The following is a 27,772-nucleotide window of genomic DNA, read 5'->3' on the forward strand; positions in this document are numbered from 1 at the left end:
AATATTTATAACAAGAGCCAGCTCCGTTTTTCAGGATGTGTGAGGCAATAAATAAATAAATACGTAAAATTAAGAGTAGCTGCTTGAATAGGACTAAAACTAATAAGTGTTCATTAATATTAACAATATTCATGTATACATACCCTGAAAACTGACTCATTCCCCACTATTTCGATAAAAAAAATCGTTCATATAATTTACGGAACATGTAACTAACTAATAGAGCAGGTGTTATGAGGATACTCTGTTCACTTGCACATGGGCGCAAAGGGAAACAAACAACATTTATGTGTGTAACTTGCTACCATTTACACGATCAGAGAGCAAACGTGAGTACTAGGAACGCACGTCAGGCCTGGAGCATGTGTCCGCGACAATCACGCAAAAGGAATAAAAAATATGAAAGTGATAAAGGAAAATAAATTTTCCGCAAAATTAGATGTATATTAGGTTCATAATAATGCTTTCTATAAAGTGACTTGCACTATTAATAGAAACAACAAAATTTAGCGCTTGTCGTGGACTACGCACTAAAGTTAGCCCGTTATCAACAGTGCAAAATTAGGTAATGGACAGAAATCCCGTGCACATTTAGGAACACATTGGCTTCTTTACTTTGAATTGTCTAACATAAACTGTACTACTTAGCAGTAGCAACAAGGTCTGGGACACATGGTACGCCGATGTACCAAAATTACGATATCATCAAAATAATAACAAAAAAGTCGGAAATCGAAAGAAATTCCGTGCAGATATTGGCTTTGGTACTTTAAGTTATATAATATGAACCGCTCCATTTAATAGCAGCACCAAAGTTTGTGAGAGGTGGTAGGCTAAAATAGGCAAAGGCTATCCTGTTAGATATAAAAACTACTCTATTAAGATACAAGAAAAATAACGACTCATAACGTAGTACGCAGATATCAGAAAAATGTAACCAAACTTAGGCCATACAATTTTATTTAGGGCAAGACCACACATGTGACGGTTGCTCTAAAAAACAAAGTACTTCGTTAAAAGACACATTTAGGCACACAGAATTATTGGAAAAGGCAATGAAAACGTGGTACTATGAATCACTTTCCTATCTACTGCGCCTGAAATAAAAGAAAATAAAAGAATTAATCACGATCTCATGTTATTATATGCAGTGCCAATACCTTTGTCTATATTGTAAGAGCGCATAAGAACAACCTACACTTACAAGTGTCCCAAGCGAAAAGTGCTGACAGATGTTCCCGCTCAAACTGCTCCCTCTCCGTTAAGTGTTGGAGGCTTGATCCCTTCAGGAAGCAGGATACCAACCACGCCTCCACGATGTACCAGCATAGTCTTGTACCTGGCCCTGGCTGATGCTCTCTGCTCTCCGTGATTACTGTCTGCGAGATTAAGTTCGCAACACTAACCCACTGCTTTGCTAACCGTGGACGTTCCGGAGGAATATTTGAAACATACTCATTGTCACACCCATGCACTCCCAGATATTTATTGGACAGAATGGGAAATCAATAGGCTTTGCGTAGGTGAATAAATAAACAATTCAACTCGTCCCTTTTCCAGAGGCTCAGTACTGCTAAGACTGAGTAATGTGTAAAGTGAAATTAACACTGTTAGCATGCTAGGACGCCAAGTACGTCTAGCTTTCATAAAATGGATGCAATTGACCGGTTTCAGCGTGACCATGTGTACCAGGTAACCACAGTTGGTAAAGGAAGTTAGCTTCAAACGTGGCAAACGCTGCCTTAAGACACGTTTTTCCGCTCTTTGAATTAGCGAAAATTATTAGCAGTAAATGGTTAAAGCGTTGCTCTTAGTATAAAAATGGTTCAAAAATGGTTCAAATTGGTTTAAATGGCTCTGAGCACTATGGGACTCAACATCTTAGGTCATAAGTCCCCTAGAGCTTAGAACTACTTAAACCTAACTAACCTAAGGACATCACACACACCCATGCCCGAGGCAGGATTCGAACCTGCGACCGTAGCAGTTCCGCGGTTTCGGACTGCAGCGCCAGAACCGCGAGACCACCGCGGCCGGCCTTAGTATAAAGAACACCAATAATCCTCAGTTCGATTTCCAGTCCCCTGCTGCTCGGATGGGCATATATTTTTTTCCATCTCAACAAATGATCTTCACCTCAGGCAGTACATGATCCATGAGTCAAAAAGATAAACTAAATTGTTGATGGTGTACAGCAACCAGCAACGTCTCCTAAGGCAGGTGCTGATCAGCGTTTGCCGCTTTTGAAGTTAACTCTCATTACCAACCATGGTTATCTGGTGTACATAGTCACGTTGAAACCGGTCAATTGCATCCATTTCATGAATGCTACATGTACTTGGCATCCTAGCAATCTGAGCGTGTTAGCAGTGTTAGGTTACTTTATTCTAAAAGTGACATTACCGATTTCGAATCTACACAATTCATAAGACGACTTTCGTGCTTTCTTCAAAACAAATGATACATTCGTTTACTGGCGAGTTACTCTGGGGTAAACAATAATTCACAGTTACAAACGTGGTACAAAATGGCTGCGCTATAGATCTGTGTTAGAATGCAACTTACGCAAAATGTTCATCTGGCGGATATGTTTTTGCTGTTTTCATCCCACAAAATATACTCGTAAATATGTTCGTATTTTCACAATCACATATGTTGGTTTGCATTATAAAAGACTTCAGTTTGGTCACAAAACGAATTTTCTATGTGCACCACATGTTTTGATTCACAACATTTGAAAACAAATACAGAGTTTACAAAGTTTCAGTGATGCTATGATACAATGATACAAAGAAAGTATGTGAAATCTTATATTAATTTGAGCAGTAATTATGATAATATATTAAAATTTATTATTATTTAGCGCTATGAATTATATGCACTATTTCAGATACATACAATACTGTAAGATACTTGCATTTAGCAGAAAAAGGAGCCGCCATGAATCTGATAGAGGAAATAAAAATGTACTCACTCACTCACTCACTCACTCACACACACACACACACACACACACACATTCACTCACTCACTCACACACACACAAAAGCACCTTCCCTGATAATACCCTTAATTGAGCTGAGTTGGCTAGCACCCCTTTCCTGAAAAGCTTCCAGAAAGTACTTTTGACATTCCAATATAAATAACGTTTCTATACATACCTGCTACTTATCTTATAATATTGTAGGTATTTTCAACAGTCAGTGTAATTTATGGCACTAAATACTAATAAATTGTAACGTGTTATGTCATCACTAGTCAAACAGCTCGTAAGAATTTAACATACTTTTTTATCCAATATTTTTGTGTATCGTTGTATAAAATAAGTCTGTAACGCTGTCACAAAACCCCATTTATTTATCATCTGTCTATATTTAATGTCCAACGTTTAATACAAAATACTTTTTCAATTAAACACAACAGTAATTTAAGCTTTTTCCCCCCAAGAATTCCATACCTTTGCATCATCGTATCGTCGTATCTTCGACATTCATGTGTTTCGTAATATCTGTATTTCTTTTTTTTATATGTTGTGAAACATTTGGTGCCTACCGGAAATTCTTTTTGTGACCAAACGAAAATGTTTTATAATGCAAAGCAACGTATGTCATAGTGAATATAAAATATCTTAGAGAATATGTTTCGTTGGATGAAAACTGCAAGGACAAATGCGCCAGATGGACATTTCACGTAAGTTGCGTTCTAACACAGATCTGTAGCGCAACGACCTTTGTTACGCTTTGTAACTGCGGATTATTGTTTATCCAAGAGCATCTCACCAGTAAACGAATGCATCATTCGTTTTCACGAACTGTATAAATTCGAAACTATTAACAGTAATTTTTCAATTACGTAACTTAAAACCAATTTCTGACTGCTTGCTGTATACCATCAACAATTTATTTCATATAACAGCCACGGTTTCGAACCATATTTTTGCTTGACAAAACTGCAAAAGGGATAAATGTCAACAATTCCGATTTTTTCGGAGAACCTCTTGGAATCAATCGGAGGTGACCTAGAGAACTGCACATGCCTGTCTTTGTAATCAGCTAGAGATCTGAATTTCACACAGATGCCATGATTTTGGATTTCACGATGAAGTGACCCTCTATTGATATGAGCTACTCTTTCTGTTGTTTTACTCATACTTGAGTCTGTCCATGAACTAGATGTGAGATCCGCTGAGGCCTTTCTCGAATATCAGTCTTTGTGGCATCCTGATTAATAATAATCAACACTATCGGCCACGAATATTTTCGGCTGGGCGCAGGAGCATACAATACCAGCCCCACAGCCGAACTATGTGCTAAAGCTGATGAACTGGTATTCTCTATGCGATGGCAGATCGTTACGGTGCATGGGTGTCATTCAATCATCGACATCACACCTGACTGCTCACCGCTACAGAATAATACTTTGGTGTGCAGCAAGGGACTGAAATGCGAATTCAGGATTATGTTTTCTGTATCAAGAAAAACATTAACTATTTACTGTTAATAACTTTTCCTTGTTCAAACAGCGGAAAATAGACACTAAGACAAAAAAAACTGACTCACAATTAAGGAATTATCCGAATGGGACTGGAATCGGTAGATTTGATGTACACGTACAGACAAACAAATGATTACAATTTTAGAAAAAGTTGATAATTTATTGAAGAGAAAGAACTTCACAAATTGAGCGAGGCAATAAAGTTTGATCCACCTCTTTCCATAATGCAAGCAGTTATTCGGCTTGGCATTGACTGATGGCGTCGGATGTCCTCCTGAGGGAGAACGAGTTAAATTCTGTCCAGTTGACGCGTTAGATCATCAAAATACCGAGCTGATTGGATGGTCCTGCACGTAATGCTCCAACCGTTCCCAGTTGGGCAGAGATCCGGGGATCCTGTTGGCCAAGGTAGAATTTGGGAAGTAGGAATAAAAGCAGCAGAAACTCTCGCCGCTTGGGGGGAGGAGGGCATTATCTTGCTGAAATTTAAGCCCAGTATGTCTTGCCATAAAGGACAACAAAACATGGTGTATATCATATCACTGACGTACCGCTGTGCTGTGAGGATGCAGCGGTTGACAACCGAAAGAATCTGGCTTGAAAAGAAATGGCAGCGATTGTTGGGCTGAGCGGTTGGTGAAAGACAGCTTGGTATCCCACCGCTGTCCAGGGCGACTCAGACACGTCTTAATTGATCATCAGGGCTCAGTTCGAAGCGGGACTGACGACAATTCTACTGCATTCCTGGCCGAAGACGTGATGGAGACGCCCCAGAGAGTGGTGGGTCACCAACCTGACTTCACTCGCCACACAGCCACCAACCAGGAGTGATGGTCTGGGGTGCCATTTCTTTTCATAGCAAGACCCCCTTACATCACAGCGTACGCCGACGACAGTCTAGGCCCCCTTTTGATGTCCTTCATGCCAAAACATCCTTGATTTACCTCTCAGCAACATAATGCCCACACGCACACGGTGAGAGGCTGTACCGCTTGTCAAACCCTGCCTTGGCCAATGAGGTTTCCCCAATAGAGAACGTTTGGAACAGTATAGGCAGATATCTCCAACCATCTCTTGATATTGACAATCTAACGCCCCAATTGGACGTAATTTGGCATATTATCCCTCAAGAGGAACCCAACAACTCCATCAATCAACGTGAAGCCGAATAACTGGTTGCGTAAGGACCAGAGTCGGACCAAAGCGTTATTAGCTTGCTCAAGTTGTGAAGTTATTTCTCTTTATAAATCATCCAACTTTCCCGAAATGTAATCATTTGTTTATCTGTATACAGACACCACATCTACCAGTTTCTGTCCCATTTGAATAATTTCTTCATGGTGCGTCGTGTTTCCTTTTTATTTATTTATTCATTTTTCTTTGCTTCACGGCTAAATTATGGGCACGTCGACTGTGATTGAGAACTGCAGATCCATCAGACTAGCGCAGCGGGGCGGAATGCTCATGCTCGCTGGGGAGTATTACAGGGATAAGTATCAATAGCAAATTCCTACTCTGGGCTTGGAGAACAGATGAACGTCTGACTGGAACGTTGGACCACCGGTTGGTGTCTGTAAAACTTTTTCCCAAGTTTCACAGACTACGATCGCGCTTGGATGGCCCAACTAGGGGAATGGTGCACCTTATTGCTACACGTGGTCCTCACCCTGTCCACCTTCAAAGAACTGCCAGGCGGCCAACAGTCCTCGTCGATTTCGAAGGAATGAGACGCCTGAACATGTCGTTCCTCATTGTAATTTACATCAGACAGAAAGGGTAAAGGGACGGGATGGTTGACAGAATACGTCAAGACATGTAACTCTACTGACATCGCTGCAATATCTGTTTCACAATAGGAAATACAGTGATAGCGACGTCAAAGTATGGAGCCGCCTACATGATATTGGGACACGATCAGAAAGATGTACAGCATATGCACACAAGAAGACCAACAGTAACAGAATAACCTCGAGAAGAACTTCAACAAGGAAACAAAGATGAGAAAATTTCATAGGAAATACTACGGACAGAGGTGAGGAGTCAGGATGGGATATTGATGTGTAGACTAATTACTGATATAACGGATTCAATTCGAGTACAGAACCGTTTTAATAGCACATTTCAAAACTTACATGTAAGAACCGAAATGGTAATGGAAAGGCTCAAGTGCTGCTGAGATACGCAGAATCAGTTGGCAGTGCAGGGTTATACAGAGATGTACATAACTATGTGGCCAGCAATCTTGAGCAATTTCAAGATTGGCGACAACAATTGTAACAGAATAAAGACTACAGGACCTGTTTTTGGTTAAAAAGAATGTTCAAATGTGTGTGAAATCTTATGAGACTTAACTGCTAAGTTCGCCAGTCCCTAAGCTTACACACTACTTAACCCAAATCATCCTAAGGACAAACACACACACCCATGCCCGAGGGAGGACTCGAACCTCCGCCGGGACCAGCCGCACAGTCCATGACTGTAGCGCCTAAGACCGCTCGGCTAATACCGCGCGGTCCTGTTTTTGGTGTTGTTCTTTTAATTCTACTTCACTCTCCTTTCATTCACTTCTCAATAAGGCTGTAGTTTTTAACTATGGGTTTTTAATATTGTATATACATTATAATGTTGAGAGAAATACATTCTATCTAATACAACAACTCGCCTTGTAATCGCAAGACAGAGGAGCCATAACAGTGAAACGTCCCCTTAGAACAATTTATACACGACTGTGCTTAAACTGACACACAATGTTTTTAGCGCAACGCAATCTGACTATCAAAGATCCCTGCAAAAGAACGGCCCTGAGTAACATTAAACTATACCTTTCAGAAATCACTTACCCCACAAAAATCTTCATTACTCGAACTACTGCAATACAGCGAGCGCCACTACTGCCAGCTAAATAAAAGATTCAAACTACGGAAGTCACTAACTACTGATAGGGATAGTTAGCAAATGAAAGATTTTAATAGAGAACAAACACTGTATTTACCTTAATAATCATAATATATATAGCAGTTCAATTTCAAAACTCCGCCATCTCTCTCCCCACATCCACCACTGCTGGCGGCTCACCTCCAACTGCCCAATGCTACGCACTGTTCACATCCAGCTGCCGATGCCCAACACTACAATGGCAGACAACAATGCAAACTAGCCACAGACTGCACACAGCACAGCCAGTGATTTTCATACAGAGCGCTACGTAACGTTGCCAATAAGAAAACATAAACAGCCTACTTACATAGCCCCCATGCTCCCCACAAAAAATTTTACAAATCGTTTTGGGCAGCGGCCAATAATGATTTGAAAAAATTTTTCATAATTACAATAACAAAGATATCAAATGCACACACTTATTAATACAATGTTGGTCAAATGCTAAAATTTTCTCACAGTCCATAAAGACAGTCCTGATCATTCGTCGCAGTAAAACTGCCGTTTCTTTTCTCAAAGTCTGAGCAGTAAAAGACAATGCACACGGAAGTAGTGGATTTCCATGCAGAGTCATCGACGTTTTGAAGAATATTGGTAGGTAGGTCATCACAGAGTAGACCCACTGTAGTCCTGGTAGAGATTACGGTATTGGTGGGCCACCAGAGGTGCAGACCCACTGCAGTCCTTGTAGAAATTGTGGACAGGCCCACTGTAGTCCTGGTAGAGATTGTGGTATTGGTGGGTCATCAGAGATGCAGACCCACTGTAGTCCTTGTAGAGATGACCAGCAGCCATCTGTTGTGACTGTGCGGGTGCACAATCACCAGTGAAGAGTCTTGCAGTTAATATAGCAAGTCCATAATCACCACTTGTGCACTCACAAAGTTTTTGGAATTGTCCTTAGAACCAGCAATGCTGTTATCCAGTCCCTTGCTGAATTATTAACACACATGTAAACACTAACAGTCCCAGCTTCTCACATATTGTGCATTACTATGACCAACAGAAATGTGTGCAGTGAAATGAATGCTTACAAGTTACTTAATTTGATGAACTGGTATCAATTACAATGTTATAACATGAGAATACAATTACAAAGGTACAAAATACATCATTAAAAACATAACCATACAGATAACATTTGTAGTAATACAGGCTTTACAAAAGAATAGAAATAAACATATACATCAGTGTTACAGGAATTATGACATAAGTAAATACATAAAAGATCAGAATAATTATTGAAACATCAACTTTACACATGAGCATTAAAAAAAAACAGAATAAATAATGTCTAAGCATATTTACAAGGTAAGTAACATATTATTAATGCCAATTATATTCGAGGATAACAGTATTCTTCATCATAGTGAATGTAGCTTAATATTAGAAGAAGAGAAAATTCTATGAAACTACACAGAGACAGGAAGAAAACAAATACACAAGGGTACACAAAGACATAGTGGGATAACACAAACGGAAAGGACAGGGTTTGTTTTCAGTGTAACATTTGGTACTGCAGTCCACCCCAAAACTTCATTCCGTATATCTTTCCTCTTATTTCATCCTTTGTTTCCAACAAAAAAATTCTATCTAAGCATGCTTTCTGTATTTATATGTTCACACATTTCTTACCTCATCATTTATTTCCAAGAAAATCCTACCTAAACCTGTTTTCTGTATTTTCTTTCGTATAACTTCTCAATGCATTTCTTCCAATTCATCGCAACTCATTCTCTTATATAGTCTACCCCCCCTTAAGCTAACTTAAATCTACTGAGCTCAGATGCTAAACTAAGGGACGAGGCAATGCAGCAGCACAAAACAATTAACACAAACATCAATGACAAAAATTTTAAATAGGCAAAGCAATTGCAGTACTACAACTAATATAAGGCACTGTGCAGCAAACAAGAAAAATAAAACAGTAGTAAAACTAGCTTAGAAGAGTAACACAAAGTCAAATTCAGTAACACTATACCTGGCAAACAGCAGTAACTTATACCTAAACATGACATAGCTCAAGCAGAAAAAATATTACAGTAAAAACAACAATGCAGATAAGGGAAATGTATAATCACATTTTAATGTCTATGTAATTAAAGTGGTGCACCACAACAACTTATTGTAAAAAAAATATTACCATGTACTTGAAAAGAATATTATGTGTGCAGTTACTGTTACTAGTCCCTTCTTATTGTTCTCTCCATTCCAAGAGCTCCTTTTTCGAAGAATGTGGATCATAAAATAATTATTTAATAGATCTGTTGACAGAAAGTGTTCACATTAGCAAACGCATCTAAGTTTATTTTACAAAACTAATGCTGCAACACAGCTGGAAAACAGGTATCAAATGAAATAAGCAATTACGCAAACCAAAGCATAAAAACATCATTCAATAGCTATGTGGCATTTCGTAAGTCAGTAGCTCTCAACTCTCGTAGAAAGACACTTGTCATAATCAGGTGTGCAGATGTACGAATATTTCCCATCAATTCATAAGGATTTCAGTAATTAGCACAAAGTACGAGTAATCATATGTTTTCAAGTAATGAGCGTGTAATATTTGCGATGCTTTCTACAAAGGAATGTCAATAGCGAGGTTAATGGTCTCTTTCTTTTTCTCCACCTCTGTCTCTGAAAGGCGCACACACTAATGGCTTTCTTTTGTCAGATGACTACCTCTCAGCTGGGCGCTCAAAATGCACTACGTGCAGGTGGTCACTTACCTTTCTTACTGAATTATTTATGACAGCAGTTTCTGCTACAGTGGCAGTCTCATATAAAAAATTTCACAGGTCAAGAATTAGCGTTACAAATGTGTAGAAACAAAATCCTGTAAATATAACAGTGTCCAAAAAATTTTCGCCGGCATTGTGATACATTCACGCATATACACACACATTTCATAACTCTTAAAGTACGTTTCTTGGTTTCGAACGTCCTTTTCATAAATCAGAGTCCCTAACCACTACTCATTATTCCTTACCTTATTACACATATACATATTCATTGACACTCTTCAATATTTCATCATTATAAATATGAAGCATAATCAAATAACTCATATAGCATCAGCTTATTGATCATAAACATACCGCAACAGCATAATACACATAGTCATCGTAATAATAACATCATAACACCTCAGTCAACTCTAAAAATCGTCATAGCTTCCTCCAATAATTTCAAAACCCAAAAAATTTCTCTGCTCATGTCAAAAGTGTCATCTGCCTCAAACGTACTTTAAAAATCGTGATCCCATACCAAATATATCATTCAAAGCTCTCATAATATCACAATGGGTCCGAAAAAATATGAACAGTTCACAAAGTACAGACAAAATTAAATTTCGTAAGTGTGAAGTTATCCAACGCTGTAATTGCGTAAATGTGTGTCACTGATGTAGTAAAATAAATGTTTGTCTTTCTCAGTTAAATGATCAGATAGCTGTGTAATTTGTGTGTTAGAGAAATATGGTACCGATGTGTAAAGTTGTATAAGCAAATACCATATTAGCTAGGGCTCCTTGTGCTTGCCAAACACATGATACACAAAGTAAGCGTGCACCCCCCTGAGGATTAATGTAATTATACCCTCAGGTGTTACAGATTACAAGAATGGAATGAAATGTATTACGGAAAACCTTTGTATCATTGTACTTCAAATATCTTTGAAAATAAATGTTTTAAGTACAAAATTAATCACTCAAATATGTGTCCTGTAGCGCTAAATGTGCGTCTTGCTGTAGGATAATCTCTGTGGAAGTGTCGTAGTTATCGTCCTCCAAAAGCTAAGTTCTGCAGAAGTCAATGTACTGACCTCATGATAAACAAAAGTGAAATGCTTTGCGTATAGATATCTTACTTATTACGCTTATTGCCGTGATGAAGGAATTACTGTGCTGTAACGTATTGTTGTGCTACGGAAAAGGCTGTCTCATTGTAGCTATACCACAAAAGTTACTATTAAACATGCTTTACTTTCCAGAAGAATTCAGAAATACTGTGCAGATATGAAACAGAAACACCGCAAAAGCAACAATGTAAATTGTGTCACACATTAGTAACGTCGTGATATAATCGTGTAGCTGTCACATTAACTAACCACTGTGTCATCTGGTATCTCCCAGAAAGTACTTTAATTCAGAATGTATTTTCAAGTAAACCAAAATGTTGCATTAAAATCTCATTAGCAGTACTGGTAAATGTTCTAAGTATGTGAGCCTTATAGTCGTTATGTAATCGTGCAACTAACAAGCAAGAATGTACACACACAATAACACTGTGTCGTCTGTTCACAATAACAATGCATTCGTAATTTCTGTTTGAATAAGTTCTCTTGGTTCTTGACTGGATATTTAACTCTAAACATTGTTGCATGGTAACAGTTTCTAAAGCATACTAGTAACGTGAAGTGAAACGTTTTATGGCAAAGACAAAGTTAAAAAGCAGATTATCTTTCAATAAACGGTTTTACATGTGAAATGTGGTGTAAACCTTTACTCTTCCTAGTACGCAGAGTTTCAACTTTAACGCAATTATCATGTGGTATACGTCGGTGAGGAGTGCTAAAATTTTTCTCAAGGTTAGCATCTATGTTATTTTTCTCTGAGCCAGCCGGCGCACGCGGCAGCCTGCGGTGCAAGTCATTGTCTATTTCTTTGTTGGCGCGCGTCGTTATTGGGATTAGGAGACCTAACTTCCACAAATTCACCGTGACGAGAATCCCGCCAGTTCTGATGCAGTTCAGGTCTGTCGTTACGATCATATCGTCTGTCGTCATGTCGGTAGATTCCATAGTTTCTTTCTTGTCGGTCACGTGGTGGAGAATTTCCTCCTGAGTCGTAACTTCGCGCTGGACCGTTGCGCCTAAAGTTATTCTGTCTCCCTTGATAATAATTGTTTTGGTTCCCATATTGTCTGTTTCTCTGATTGTCTCTGTGATATTCATTACTACGGAAATGCGATTTTTCTCTGTAACTATTACTCTGCCAGTGGTTGTCATATGGGTGGTGTCTGTTTTGGTCACGATTTGCGTTGTAAGAATAGACTTGTCGTGTCCTGTTATTGTTTCTGTCGTCACGGAATTGTGACGGATGTGCCCTGTAGTGATTACTTTCCCGTTTTCGCATCCCGTGACTGTCTGTGTCAATTTCTAATTCTTGTAAGAGTCCCTGAAAAGCTTCAATGTCGTCTTTGCAACGTCCTGCTAAAATAATATGTCGTAAATGTTCAGGCAGTTTGATTAAGCAAATGCGGATAAGTTCTGAGGGGCTGTATGGGTTTGACAGGTGCTGATTCTTGTGCAACATGTCTTCAAAATATTTCACAAGACTGGAAAATTCAGATTGTTCGAAATGTTTCATCATTATGATGCCATGTTTTACTCTGTCTTGTGTGGCTTGAGACCAATATGCTGAGAGGAAGGCATGGTAAAATTCTCATTCACCGTGGCAATCGTGAATGACCGATCGCATTCTTACAGCTGGTTCATTCTCTAAGTAACCACACATAAATTCTAACCTGTGCTCCAATGACCAGTTGGGAGGGAAACAATGAGAGAATTGATGGAGCCACGCTTGTGGATGAATGTCGTTGGCAGAATTCTTAAACGTTTTGAATTTACGTGTAGTAATGAACAGCTTATAGTCAAAATCATCGTGTCAGCGAGTAGCATATCGGTCATTGTTACGTCGTGTCGGCGGTTCCATCTCAAAATTCGGTGCTTTTTGCCAATTTCTTTCATAATTACCGAAATGCCCTGTGTTATTATTTTGTGGCTTTTCCGTATTTCTAAGTTCCTCTTCCTGTGTTGGAGCGCGAGTGTCCTCTGAAATATGTAATTCTTGTATTACCTGCGTCAACTGATCTTGTACTTCCCGGAATTCTCTTTTGTACTGTGTATTGATTTGATTTTGATTTTGTTTGAATTTTCTTATTTGTTCATACTCTTCTGTGTCAGTGAAGGCTACGGGTCTTGTGTCATTCAGATCATCATCTACCTTTGTAGATAAGTTAGCGACCTGATCCGAAAGTTCGGCTACTTTCTCCGATAGTATACTTATTTCCTCCATGTGTCTTTCTGAACCAATTTTCAGGGTATCTACTGTGTCCTTTAAATTTTTCTGAGTTTTTGCAAGTTGTGTAACCGAATCGGTAGATGCAACTGAGTCAATTTTAGCTTGCAAGGTCTCATGATTTTCATGAACAATAGTTTGCAGTTCTTTTATGGCCGCTTCGTGATTCTGTAATGCATTTTCATGACGCGAAAAAATAGGTTGAAAATGCTCACAAATTTGTGTTTTTACGTCATTACAGACTTTTTGACATTTCGATTCGATGTTATGTAACTCAGTAGTTAAATCTTCACGTGTTTGTTCAAATGTGGTGTCTAACTTTTGAAGATTTTGTTCCATTGTGTCTAACTTTTTAAGATTTTGTTCCACTGTGTCTAACTTTTTAAGATTTTGTTCCACTGTGTCTAACTGTTGCTGTGTTTGTCTCTGGTATTGTTCCATTGTGTCTAACTTTTGAAGCTTTTGCTGTGTTTGTCTCTGATTTTGTTCCATTGTGTCTAACTTTTGAAGATTTTGTCCCATTTGTTGCATTAATTGTAATAACAATGCATTAGTGTCTGGAATCTGTTCCTCTACGCTTTTCGGCAGTGCATTTGCACCAGCAACATTCACATTTTGACAAGCAGAAAATGTGTCTTGACTCATTTGAGAAAACGGTGAGGACCCAAAACCTAAGTCTACAGTATTTGCAATATTGTGTTCTGTCATCTCGGATTCCTGAGGGGAGCTTTTGCCGACCGATCGATCGATAATGCTTCCCTGTTCACTAATTGTTTCACTGTCTACACCATTGTTTGCAGCCCGCTCCATTTCCCTAAGTACAATTACCAAATTACTACTTTCAACATTAGTTAATTCATTACTCGGTGGCGCTAACACACTGCTTTCGTCTTCACTGTCATTTCTCAGTTTACTTTGGAGCCTATTATTACGTTTTTCACACGCCATTATTGTCACAATATTTCACATGACAACACAAAAAAAACACAATTTGAAGAGCAAAAATAAGAGAACACATTAACATAGAACTGAAAATAATATCTAGTTAATTGAAAGCGCAGCTGCGAAATACTTGGTGCAAATCTACATGCATGCCACAACTGTTTTACTGTGCAACAATGAAAAACCACAACTACCAAGGAAATTCTCTCTATAATTACGCGCTAGCAATAAACAAAAGCTACACTAAATACACAAACTACAAGAAAAATCAGAAGATTCCAGTGAGTTATCCTGGCAGGGTCGCCATATGAAACGTCCCCTTAGAACAATTTATACACGACTGTGCTTAAACTGACACACAATGTTTTTAGCGCAACGCGATCTGACTATCAAAGATCCCTGCAAAAGAATGGCCCTGAGTAACATTAAACTATACCTTTCAGAAATCACTTACCTCACAAAAATCTTCATTACTTGAACTACTGCAATACAGCGAGCGCCACTACCGCCAGCTAAATAAAAGATTCAAACTACTGAAGGCACTAACTACTGATAGGGATAGTTAGCAAATGAAAGATTTTAATAGAGAACAAACACTGTATTTACCTTAATAATCATAATATATATAGCAGTTCAATTTCAAAACTCCGCCATCTCTCTCCCCACATCCACCACTGCTGGCGGCTCACCTCCAACTGCCCAATGCTACGCGCTGTTCACATCCAGCTGCCGCTGCCCAACACTACAATGGCAGACAACAATGCAAACTAGCCACAGACTGCACACAGCACAGCCAGTGATTTTCATACAGAGTGCTACGTAACGTTGGCAATAAGGAAACATAAACAGCCTACTTACAACAGCAATAAATCAAAAATATAGGGAACTGCAACAAATACGACTTTGTGGCTCTTGGTGTTATCTACTCCACTCGTTGCCTGAGTGAAGAGCCGATTGTAAATCTGGACTCTCAAGAGGATCAGGATTAATTGAGAAATACTGCTGTATAAAATGGAGAATTCTCTGGATTTCATTTTTAAATAACCTTCTTTGGCCAGGGAACTAACTGGGTATTGTGTCGTTCTCCCCTATTGGAAAAATTCACTGACTATGATCTAAGAGTCGGGCTTGAGAACACTGGAGAAGTTGATACTTATTTGAGCTACGAAACCCGTCATCTGTCGCTAATTTGCAAGAGCCACGTTTGGTTCTGTGTACCAGGTCTTATAAAAATTCGGGGAAACGAAATGGTTGATGTATTAATTAAGGAGTCATGCATAACACATACCGCAGTACTTTCTGTACCGCCATACTTGAAGAGATCTAGCTGTTTAAGCCACTGCGGAGTGTGTCATTGTGACAATGGAAGGCTGCGAGATGGGAGACAACAAACCGAAGGCGATGAGTTCAACTATGCATGCAAGTAGTAACTCGTCCCAATCAGTATTGCGCAATGAAGTGCTGTTATTTTCCAGATTGGGTACTATGCCCCGAAATGCAGATTTTTGCTCTGAGGAGAGCGATTCTGGCGGGGATCTGGGGTTCGATTCTGGGGAGGAAAGGGCATAGTTTCTCACTGTCTCTCTCTCACCCCTCTACCCCCCCCCCCCCCCTCACCCACTCTAAAGAAGGAAAATGTGCATTCATCTCCGCATTGAACGTGCCACAGCTGCCTTTTATTTTAATAAAAATAAAATACATAACATGTTCTAATACAACCATAATAAACTTTTTACCTCAGTGGCTAGTGTATAGTGCTTTTGTTTTTGCTTTGGGACTAGTGGCATCGTGTCTCTCGTGCACAGAGTTTTTTACGAGTGCGTGTGGTTTGCGCATGAGAGGGCACCCGTGTTTTCGGTAGACAGTTTCCCTATGTTTCCGTTTGTTTCCCTACTAGTTTCCTAACTCCCTTCCTTCAAAGTGTCAAATATTTCTATGAGTTAACGTCTCTTTCCGGTTCCTACCAAAATTATTAGTGTGTAACATTAAAAACATTTCGAAGATGAGATTCCTTCGCTCCAGTCAATCAAAAGGTGAGCTGATCATCCACAATATTGGGAAAGGCTTAAAAGAAACTGTTATGAAAGAGACAAAATTATAAAAAAGCCTGTTTTATCGGAAGTTCTACTGTGAGTGACACACCGAAGCCTGCATCATGAATCGTGAAGAACTGTTACGAATGTAGGATCGGAAGAACCGGAACCTATCGACAAAAATGAAATGGAAACAACCCTGAAACAACTGATGAATTGTAAGGCGCCATAATAAGATGGAAGACGTACTCCTAATTCTGTTAATTAAATGACTCGAGGAATGGACGATTCCTGTAATGGAGAAATGCATAAACATTCTCCTATTCAAAAGAGGTGACAACACGAACGTCAGAAATTACAGCGCTATTAGTCTTTTATCAATCGTTTACAAGCTACTAACAATTATTATTACGAACCATAATGTCAGAAACTTGCCTTTTACTGGGCACTCGAACAGGGGGCATTATGAAAAGGTTTTAGTACACTGGCCACATCCAAGCAATATGCACATTGATAGAGTAATGTACCTCATAGATACCAGAATACTTATGACACGATCGAAATGTAAGCAGTAACGAGGCCGATGAACATATCCCGTATTTGACTATCAGGTATAACAACGTTATCCGCTACATCTACAAAATGCCACTTTACACGTGAAAATAAAGGAAGACTGGATCACTGGAATGGTTATCGTGAGAAGAGGTGTCAGACAAGGTGACACAATCTCAAATAAGTTATTCACCTTGGCTGTGGAGGATTTGTTCAAGTGTCTATCCTGGGGACAGAAAAATCTATGAACATGGATGGAAAACATCTCTATCGTCTTCACTTTCCTTTTTAGTAGTAACGCGGGAATCTGTCAACAATGATCCGAGAACTTAAGAAGGTTTCAAGCTTTAAACCTCAAATTTAGCCTACAAAAGTCATGAACATTCTCAATATTCAACGAACCCATGCTCTGGAAGTAGTGAATGAATACAGTTTCCTGGAACGTGAAAACAACGCAACAAAGATCATTCGGTGAAGTGGCCTCACCTGCATGGCATTTGGGAAACTTGGTTACATTCTCCGCAAACCAGTCGCCCCTATAAATTTAAATAGGAGGGTTTATGACACATGCATCGTGCCATTAACAACACGTGGGCTCGACATAGACACAACAAACACCCTAACTCATGTCCGGGTGTGTCAAAGGGCAATTGAGCGAGTAACGCTTGGAGTGAGTCTGAGAGACAGGATGAAGAACGAGGAGGTAAGGACAACGCGGGTCTGTGACATTGTCGAGTGTATAGAGAGACTGACGTGGTATTCACCAGGACCAGAATTACGAAGGAGTCAAAGAGAAGCGTTGGAGATTCTTTGGCGAGATGGAGAGACAATATCCAACGATGTGTGGCGAAATTCGTGTTCCAGATCGCCCAGCAAAGATGGACAGGGAATTCTTTGGAAGTAGCCTATGTCCACAAGTGGATAATTAGAAGAAGAAGAAAAAGAAAAGAAAATTAGTAACCCCTCGAGAGAAGTTTTAATTTATCAGTTTTTTTTATATTTCCGAACGCGCTTATGTACATTTATTCTTTCCGATGATTGTCTCCTTTACTACTATTGTACTTCTTGATTGTTTTGCCTTGCAGTGGCTTCTTTGAACCTTTAAATACACTGGCGTGCATAACTTAACTCTTTCACAACTACTGGATACAACTGTGTTCACTAACTTTTACTGTGTCTTAGATGACACAAAAATATTTTTCACCATTGGAAACCTCATCTATACATTTCTGTATCTTCAGCCTTTTCTTCATGCACAAGTACTATTGAACATCACCATAAAAATATCAACACGTCAATGTCGCAGTGCACAGGTGCTTGTGACAACTAGGATAAACGGAAGTGGTTGGTTAGTTATACTCCACCGAATAATTAAATATTATTATTGTTATTTTGTCCGCCTAGACATCTGAGTGGTCAGAGCGACGGAATGCCATTCAAAGGGGCCGGGTTCGATTCCCGGCTGGGTCGCAGATTTTCTCCGCTCAGGGGCTGGGTGTTGTGTTCTCTTCATCATCGTATCATCCCCATCAACACGCAAGTCGCCGAAGTGACTCAAAAGACTTGCACCAGGTGACCGGTCTACCCGACGGGACATTTCATTACATTGTTATTTGTAAATAATGGATTTCAGCTATGAGTTGTCCTTTTGAAATTTTATTGGCAGATCAAGATTTCAGCTAGAAACTAGCCATTCTCAATGCACTATCATTTTTGATCAATGCATGTAATGCCTGCTGGTCGGGCTTCATCCACAGTTCATTGATTAGTATCGAAACGCGCAGCTGGAGGAATTCTTGGAACGACGGGGTTTTCGGTGAATGGTCCGGCCTGCCCCTTCTCCCGACTCAAATTCCATAGAGCACGATGGAACACATTGGAGAGAGGCATTTTAGCACGTTTCACATGGAGCACCATCCAACAGTTGTCAACCGCGCTGGTGGAGGAATGTAGAGCCCTACCAAAACTTGTGAATCGTATGGGAATACGTCCCAGAGCATGCACTGCCATTCGTTGTGATCACACACCGTTTTACAAGCCATGTCTCGCCTCTGTATTGCCTAGGGGACCATCCTTGACTAAGATGTAACTGTTACCTTTCAATAAAAATGTCACTTCTGTTCTTCTGACTGCATCTTCAGCTACGTTCTGTTCTGTACCGTAGCAATGTATGGCCCAAGATTCTTCGAGCTATATTGTTTGGCAGTGACACAGCATCCAAAAAACACTTTCGTCCCTTAGTTTTGCGCATCAGAGTGGTAGAGTTCGAGTATCAATAACACGCAGTCGTAAATCCCAAGACTGACCAACAATAACAACAACAACGAGCATCAAGCTCAGACGCGGGCTTAACCTCGTAGTTTAGGCCGGTATTACACTATCAAATTTCTTTGTCCAATATCTTTGTCAAATATCTTTGTCAAAGAAATCTGATGGTGTAATAGGGAACTTTGTCAAATGTCGTCAAATATTTGATCAAATCTATGGCATCGCTATAGATTTGATCAAAGAAGTCAGTTGTCTTCTGTTCACTGCAGTGTGACATGTTACCACATGGAGCGCTAGCATCGCTGCAGCGTTCTGTCATCTGTAATGTTTTTTATAAACATTGCTGGTAAATACAATTGGTGTGTACCAACAATTACAAAATTAATAGAGATGTATGAAGCTGACGAGGCGCTTTAGGACGTGAGGCACCCTGAATACAAAAACTGATTAAGAAGATTGGAGACCTAACCTAACGTAACCTAACCCAACCCAACCCTCTCCCGTAGCAAGGAATCGCAATGTTACAGTGAACCTGTCTTCTGCAGATATAGCAATTCTTAAGTGAATACTGTGCTTCGTGATATGACGATACACTTCACTGAGCACATACAGAAATGTATGCTCATCCATTCTTAGGTAACTGATGTACGACTTGACATCCTCCACTACAAGCTCACGTAAGAAGTTTTGTTGAATGCTTTAATCGTGTCGTCGTAAAACCGACGGCTTCACCCAGGTACGTTTCCTTTTTTTCCCATTTCTCTTCCGCATGTGCACACAGTACAATTGTGGTAAATGCAACAACTGTTGACAACAAGTTGTTGCTGTTGTCAGCCATCTTGAACTTTGACGAAAAATATTACGACGGTGTAATACCCCTTGTTAGCGCCACGTCAAAGATCTTTGTCAAATACACTACTGGTCATTAAAATTGCTACACAGAGAAGAAATGCAGATGATAAACGGTTATTCATTGGACAAAAATATTATACTAGAACTGACATGTGATCACATTTTCACGCAATTTGGGTGCATAGATCCTGAGAAATCATTACACAGAACAACCATCTCTGGCCGTAATAACGGCCTTGATACACCTGGGCATTGAGTCAAACAGAGCTTTGATGGCGTGTACAGGTACAGCTGCCCATGCAGCTTCTACACGATACCACAGTTCATCAAGAGTAGTGACTGGCGTATTGTGACGAGCCAGTTGATCGGCCACCATTGACCAGACGTAATCTATTGGTGAGAGATCTGGAGAATGTGCTGGCCAGCGCAGCAGTCGAACATTTTCTGTTTACAGAAAGGCCCGTACATGACCTGCAACATGCGGTCGTGCATTATCCTGCTGCAATGTAGGGTTTCGCAGGGATCGAATGAAGGGTAGAGCCACGGGTCGTAACACATTTGAAATGTAACGTCCACTGTTCAACGTGCCGTCAATGCCAACAAGAGGTGACCGAGAAGTGTAACCAATGGCACCCCATACCATCACGCCGGGTGATATGCCAGTATGGCGATGACGAATACACGCTTCCAATGTGCGTTCACCGCGATGTCGCCAAACACGGATGCGACCATCATGATGCTGTAAACAGAACCTGGATTCATCCGAAAAAATGACGTTTTGCCATTCGTGCACCCAGGTTCGTCGTTGAGTACACCATCGCAAGCGCACCTGTCTGTGATGCAGCGTCAAGGGTAACCGCAGCCATGGTCTCCGATCTGGTAGTCCAGCTTGCTGCAAAAGTCGTCGAACTGATCGTGCTGATGGATGTTGTCTCGCAAACGTCCCCATCTGTTGACTCAGGGATCGAGACGTGGCTGCACGATCCGTTACAGCCATACGGATAAGGTGCCTGTCATCTCGACTGCTAGTGATACGAGGCCGTTGGGATCCAGCTCGGCGTTCCGTATTACCCTCCTGAACCCACCGATTCCATGTTGTGCTAACAGTCATTGGATCACGACCAACGCGAGCAGCAATGTCGCGATACGATAAACCGCAATCGCGATAGGCTACAATCCGACCTTCATCAAAGTCGTAAACGTGATGGTACGCATTTCTCTTCCTTACACGAGGCCTCACAACAACGTTTCACCAGACAACGCCTGTCAACTGATGTTTGTGTATGAGAAATCGATTGGAAACTTTCGTCATGTCAGCACGTTGTAGGTGTCGCCACCGGTGCCAACCTTGTGTGAATGCTCTGAAAAGCTAATCATTTGCACATCACAGCATCTTCTTCCTGTCGGTTAAATTTCGCGTCTGTAGCACATCTTCGTGGTGTAGCAATTTTAATAGCCAGTATTGTATATTTGACTGATAGTTGATCACATCTTTGATCAAATCTTTGACAACTGCTGCTGCTACTGCTGCTTTGCACTTGAATTCCTCTTCTTGAGAATGTTAAGGGGGGGGTTTGTTGTCGTTAGACATTTACTCCACTTAGATGGGTTGGAGTTTACCGGGACGTTTGGGAATAACTGGGACGGTTGTGCGTGTTTGGGTACATATGATTGCCGGTCAGAGACAGGCGGTAGGTCACGTGAATTGACAGGTATGCATCGGCTAGGGGCCTCTACTTGACTGACCCTGTCGACGCCTGGGACTGTCAGTCAGCGACTGACAGAGGGGATATTTGATGATGATGGTAATGGGTGTCGGGCGCAGTGAGGAGGAGAGCCTTCTAAGTCCTCCTGGCGTCAGGGTACCTCTTCTTGTCCTTCTTCTTCTTCCTGTTGTAGTATGTGTCTGCTTGTGACACTTTAGGATGTGCCACATCCTCCCAGTTGGCAGCTTCGGCGGTCCTCGCCTCTTGTTGTTGGCTTGCGTTCTCTTCTTCTTGGTCTTGTTGTTCTATTGAGACGAGGAGAGCTTCCCACTGAACAGTCGTGAGAGGAGGGCGGGCGTTGTAGGACCTGAGAGTATCCAAGTGAATGGACACTACCTTCTGCAACTGCGTCTTGGAGAGGGGGCAAGGAGCCTCCTCGATGATGACTTGGGTTGCCATGTTCTTCGCCGCGATGATTGTCTTGTGTTCCCACCCTCGTGGCTTCCTGTATTACTACAGGTTCCACGGGGGCGGCAGTCTGCGTGTCAGCATCCTTCTTCTGTGCTGTGTGGGGCTGGCTGGCCAATGCATCACGGAGACTGTGCACCAGCAGCCGAGCCTCGGCTAGTTCGGCTTGGAGTGTTGCCCTCTCTTCCGCCATTGCGGCTTTGAGGGCAGCAATTTCTTCATCGGCGGCGGCGCGGACCCTGGCGCACGCCTCGCTGACTGCGTCCGGTGGTACAGCCACGTCATCGGCCACCACGGATCCGCCAGAGGCGGGGGGTGGCGAGGACGCAACGGCCTCGGCTGTATCCAAGTTCTTGGTGGTCTTGTGTCTCCGTCTAGCTTTGTCGCCGCGACTCCAGTTCTTGATGTAGCTGCACCCGCGGTAATTCGCCGCATGAGGGCCGCCACAATTGGCGCAGCAGCGTGTGGCGTCTTTCTTGGCGCAGTGGCGCGAATCGTGTGCTTGCGCACAACGAAGGCACGCCACTGCATTACGGCAGTACTTGGCAAAATGGCCAAGTTTTTGGCAGCGATAGCACTGCTCCTTCCGCTCCGCCGTCTTCTTGCGTTCCCCGTCTTCTGATGCGCCGAGCACGAGGCTCAGCAATTGCAGCAGGGCAGCAGCTTTGCCTCCCTTTCCGCGTCGTCCATACATGCTGGGGAGCTAGCGCTAACATACAGCGATCAGCTCACCTCCGCAGCCTGAGCGGGAATGGCGGAGTCATCCGCGAAGGTTGAACTAATCTTTGAGAAAGAAATTCGATAGTGTAATACCGCACCGTAAGCCCAGTGTGTGTGGTGGATGCTGCGTCGACTCGCGGCTCCCGTGCGCCGCCTGTACTTGACCCGCATCGGCTAAAATAAAAGACGAGCGGGGGCCGGGGCGCGTCGTGCGCGGGTGTTTCACACCAGCCACCGCCCCCACCCCCGGGCCCGGCCCACAACAGCGCTACAATGGCGCCATTGTGGCCGCCGCGCGGCCCAGATTGTTGAGACAATGGGCGCGAGGCCCCTCGCGCCGGCTCGAGTGCCTGCAGCTGTACTGACACAACACAATAAAAGCCAAGATGCCCGCTTCCTCTCGCTTTTGTTATCCTTTTAAGGCGGCCCGCTCCTCCTTTCAGCGGCCGCCCCCGCGCCGGCCCGCTCTCGATCAGAGACGCCTCCCGCGGAGTGTCCTCGGCGGAGGCGGAGGGCGCCCGCACCGCGACGCGGGGGCGACACCGACCCGGGTATTTATAAACCCGGTGGATCAGGTGGAGCAAAGCAATGCAGGCGGCCGCGGGAAGCTCGGATTCACCACCACAGTGCTCTACGGCGAGTGCCTATCCAAAAAAAATGGCACGCTACATTTTAATGTACCTACGTCATTACTTTAAGGGGCTCCGGAAAGGCTCAAAATCATGAAAAGTTCAATTTTTACTTTTTTGCGTTTTCTGAATCTGCAGACTATTACCTTTTAATAGATATATAATTTATTCAATTCCGAAGACTACAACTATTTAAAATTTTTTTTGAAATGTGTTCTACATGGGCGTGACCCACTGTGGCGCTGTTAAACTGCTGTCAAATGGTGTTATTATTAACGTCCGTGTTCATCAGGTACATTTTAGTGATGTGAGATAAAGTATGTGTTGTGGCTAATCTGTGACGGTTCAATATATATCGCTGGTGTGATTGTCGATTGTTTCATGTTTATTTACTCTGTCGTTATCTCCAAAATATTCGTAATTAATTCTGTTTCTTGAGTCTCTGTTTTGTTGAAGTATAATAATGAGTAAAAGTAAAGTTATTAGAAATCCTCTGAGGGCTTTTAAGAAAAGGAGAAATGTTGGAAAGCCAAAGGTATGTGTTATTACTGTAAATAATAACATTCTAACATGGTACGAGCGATGCTTGCTTTAGACAAGGAACGCCTTCGGGCTGCAGACAGGGCTGTAAAGAGTCTAGAAATACAAGCAAGAGTAAACAGGAGGAGGAACAAGAGGAAGCTGGAGGAGGAGTTTGCAGAGGATGAAGATAATCCATCCTATGGACCTGGAATGCACTAAAAAGTTAATCCAATCTTTGTCGCTCGATTCCCAAAACTTTTATTTTCTCATACTAATTACATGTTTTCTAAGGATCTTCCAAACATATTTGTTTCAAACTTTCAGTAAATGTTACACAGTACCTTCTGCATATTTTAACACAGCCTTTTTCCAAAAAACTGTATATTTTTGAATATATAAATAAAAAATTGCAAAAAAATGTTGTGAATTTTAATTACAATTGAAAAAAAATCATCTTTAATAACTGAACTAAAATTTTGTAAAATCCCTGTGTTAAGTTGTAGCCCATATTCCAATAAATAATCTGTAAAAAGTTCAACTTCCTATCTCAAATACTTTGTGAGGAAAGATGTAATTTATAAGCGTTATTTTAACATTGCAAGTACAGGGCGTTCCGGAGCCCCTTAAAGAATTTCCAGAAAGGATTTACACTGTGATATGAACTGAAACTTTCTGGCGGATTAAAACCACGTTCGAATTCGGTTCATGACAGTTTTTAACCTGCGACGAAGTTTCAGATCGGTGAAACTTCTGCTGCAGAATGAAAAATCATTCTGGAAACGCTCTTCCAAGATGTGGCTAGCCGTTCATGCACCATATCCTCCTATTCAGGAATGCTTGTCAAGTTTTGTTCTGCGAGTTTATTTCAAGGAGGCTATGGTTCAGATGGCTCTAAGCACTATGGGACTTAACATATGAGGTGATCAGTTCCCTAGATTACAACTAGTTAAACCTAACTAACCTAAGGACATCACACACATCCATGCCCGAAGCAGGATTCGAGCCTGCGACCGTAGCAGCAGCGCGGTTCCGGACTGAAGCGCCTAGAACCGCTCGGTCACAGCGGCCAGCAAGGAGCCTATGATTAAGGTTTCTAAGCATTGTTAGAAAACCGTGATTTGGCACAGTGGTTGTACGACACTTTATTAAAACTACCCACCTAGGTCAGATCTTCACTTCAGTACTGCTCTGTGCACATTTGGTAATCGTATGTTTGCTTCTAAAAGTACTGTGCCGTATATTGGTATTTATGGCATACATTACGTATTATTTAAGTAATGACTAATATAATGTGGTGGTTCAAACCAGTTTAACCCTTATTCTTGAACACGGTCCAAACCGGTTGATATTTGGGTCTATAATAAAGGCAGCTGATGGTTCAAATATGCACTTTATTCAAACAGTAGGCCTTTACACACACACACACACACACACACACACACACACACGCACACACACACGCAAACAATTTTTTTTGGGTCATCAGTCCTGTCACTGCAGCCCCACGACTTCCTCTGCTGTGCCAACATCTTCATATGAGGGTAGTAAGTGCATACGTCGTCCTGAATTATTTGTTGTATATAATTCAATCTAGGTCTCCCCCTTCAATTTTTACCACCTACAGCTCCCTCTAGTACTATGAAACTATTCTCTAATGTTTCAAGAAACGTCCTATAGTCCTGTACGTGTCTTCTTGTCAATGTTTTCTACATAAACTTGAAGAAAAAAAACGAGGTATCACGAAGAAATTATCCGAACTGAACGGAAATCGGTATATGTATTGTATATGTACAGACAAAGAAGTGATTACGATTTCTGAAAAAATTGGATTATTTATTCAAGAGAAACAGTTTCATAAATTGAGCAGGTCAGTAACGCGTTTGTCCATCTCTGGTCTCTATACAAACAGTTGTTCGGCCTGGCATTGATGGACAGAGTTGTTGAATGCCTTGAGGGATATCGTACCAAATTCTGTCTAATCAGCGCAATAGATCAGGTAAAACCAACACGCCTCATTCACACTATCCGAGCAGCGGACCTAGGTGTCATGTGGTGAATAGGCGCTTGCTGCGGGGGTACTTGTTCCCACGTAATTTTAGAGACAGCACTGACATCGTATCTGAAAATGCCTTTTTGCACCTACCTCCACTCGTACGTTATGACAAAATATCTCAGTGGCAAAAGTGGTAAAAATGTCGGCTATAGACGGTTCAGTCACATCAACTTGACCACCGCCATGTTCGACGTCAACGTGCAATAACCACTCACAGGCAGAGGGTGGCACCACTAGTAGACGAGGGCATATGAAACGTGTCGGCGGGACGCGGTAAACACTGCAGTCGTAATGCGGAAAAGGAGCGATTTATCTGACGTCCAAAAGTGCATGATCATTGACTTCTGCGGACAAGAGTGGAAGCATTTCTGAAATGAATAAGTTTATAAGCTTTTCGTACATCCATATTTAAATTGTATGATGGCGGGACATCAGCTGGTATAATTTTTTATTAAAAATGAAACTCCTCCAGCTGTACTTAAGACTTCATATTTGTTTGGCTACTAGTTTCGACGTTGTGCCAACGCCACCTTCAGGCCCTTACACTTTGATGATATCAATTGTGTGTGGCTGAGTACTAGAAGTCCGCGGTGATACCAATACGTGCTCCACGTAGATGGCGGACAGTATGGAGCACGTACTGGTCTCACCGCGGACTTTTAGTACTCAGCCACACACAACTGATATCATCACATGTAACCACAAACTATGTAGGAAAGCTAAGCCAATGGCAACAGAGAGTTTTTTAAACCTCGTTAAGGAACAAGAGTGGCAGGATGTTTATAATACCATTAACATGGATGACAAATATAATACTTTCCTTAACACATTTCTCATTCTCTTTGAGGGTTGCTTTCCATTACAACGTTCAAAACATGGCACTAGCAGTAAAAGGCACCCTGTGTGGCTGACTAATGGGATAAGGGTATCATGTACTCGTAGAACAAAGCGGGAATTACATCAAAATGTTAGAAATAATCACAATGAAGCTACAGTAGCCCATTACAAACAGTATTGTAAGGTGCTTAAAAATGTTATTAGGAAGGCGAAGAGTGTGTGGCACGCAAATAGAATATCTAATTCATAATATAAAATTAAAACCATTTGGTCAATTGTGAAGGAAGTGTCTGGTCAGCAGCACAAGGTCGACGATGTAAAGTAATTTTTCCTCTAAGAATGGTCAGTTTCCTGAACGATTACTTAGTAGTAAAACCGCTTTATAAAAAGGGAGAAAGGGATAATGTAGACAATTTTAGACGTATTTCTGTGCCATCAGTGTATGCTAAAGTTATTGAAAAGGCTGTGTATCTAAGGATAATTGATCATTTTATATCACATAATATGCCTATTAATTAAAAGTCGTTAAACAACTAAAAATGTTATATTCTGTTTTCTCTGTGAGGTACTGGATGGATTCAACAAAAGGTTTCGAATGCTAGGAATATGTTTTTATTCAACTAAAGGGTTTGACTGTGTTGATCACAAAATATTGCTGCAGAAGTTGGACCATTACGGAA

This window comes from Schistocerca cancellata, chromosome 7 (assembly GCF_023864275.1).
Source record: "Schistocerca cancellata isolate TAMUIC-IGC-003103 chromosome 7, iqSchCanc2.1, whole genome shotgun sequence".
NCBI classification, from domain to species: domain Eukaryota; kingdom Metazoa; phylum Arthropoda; class Insecta; order Orthoptera; family Acrididae; genus Schistocerca; species Schistocerca cancellata.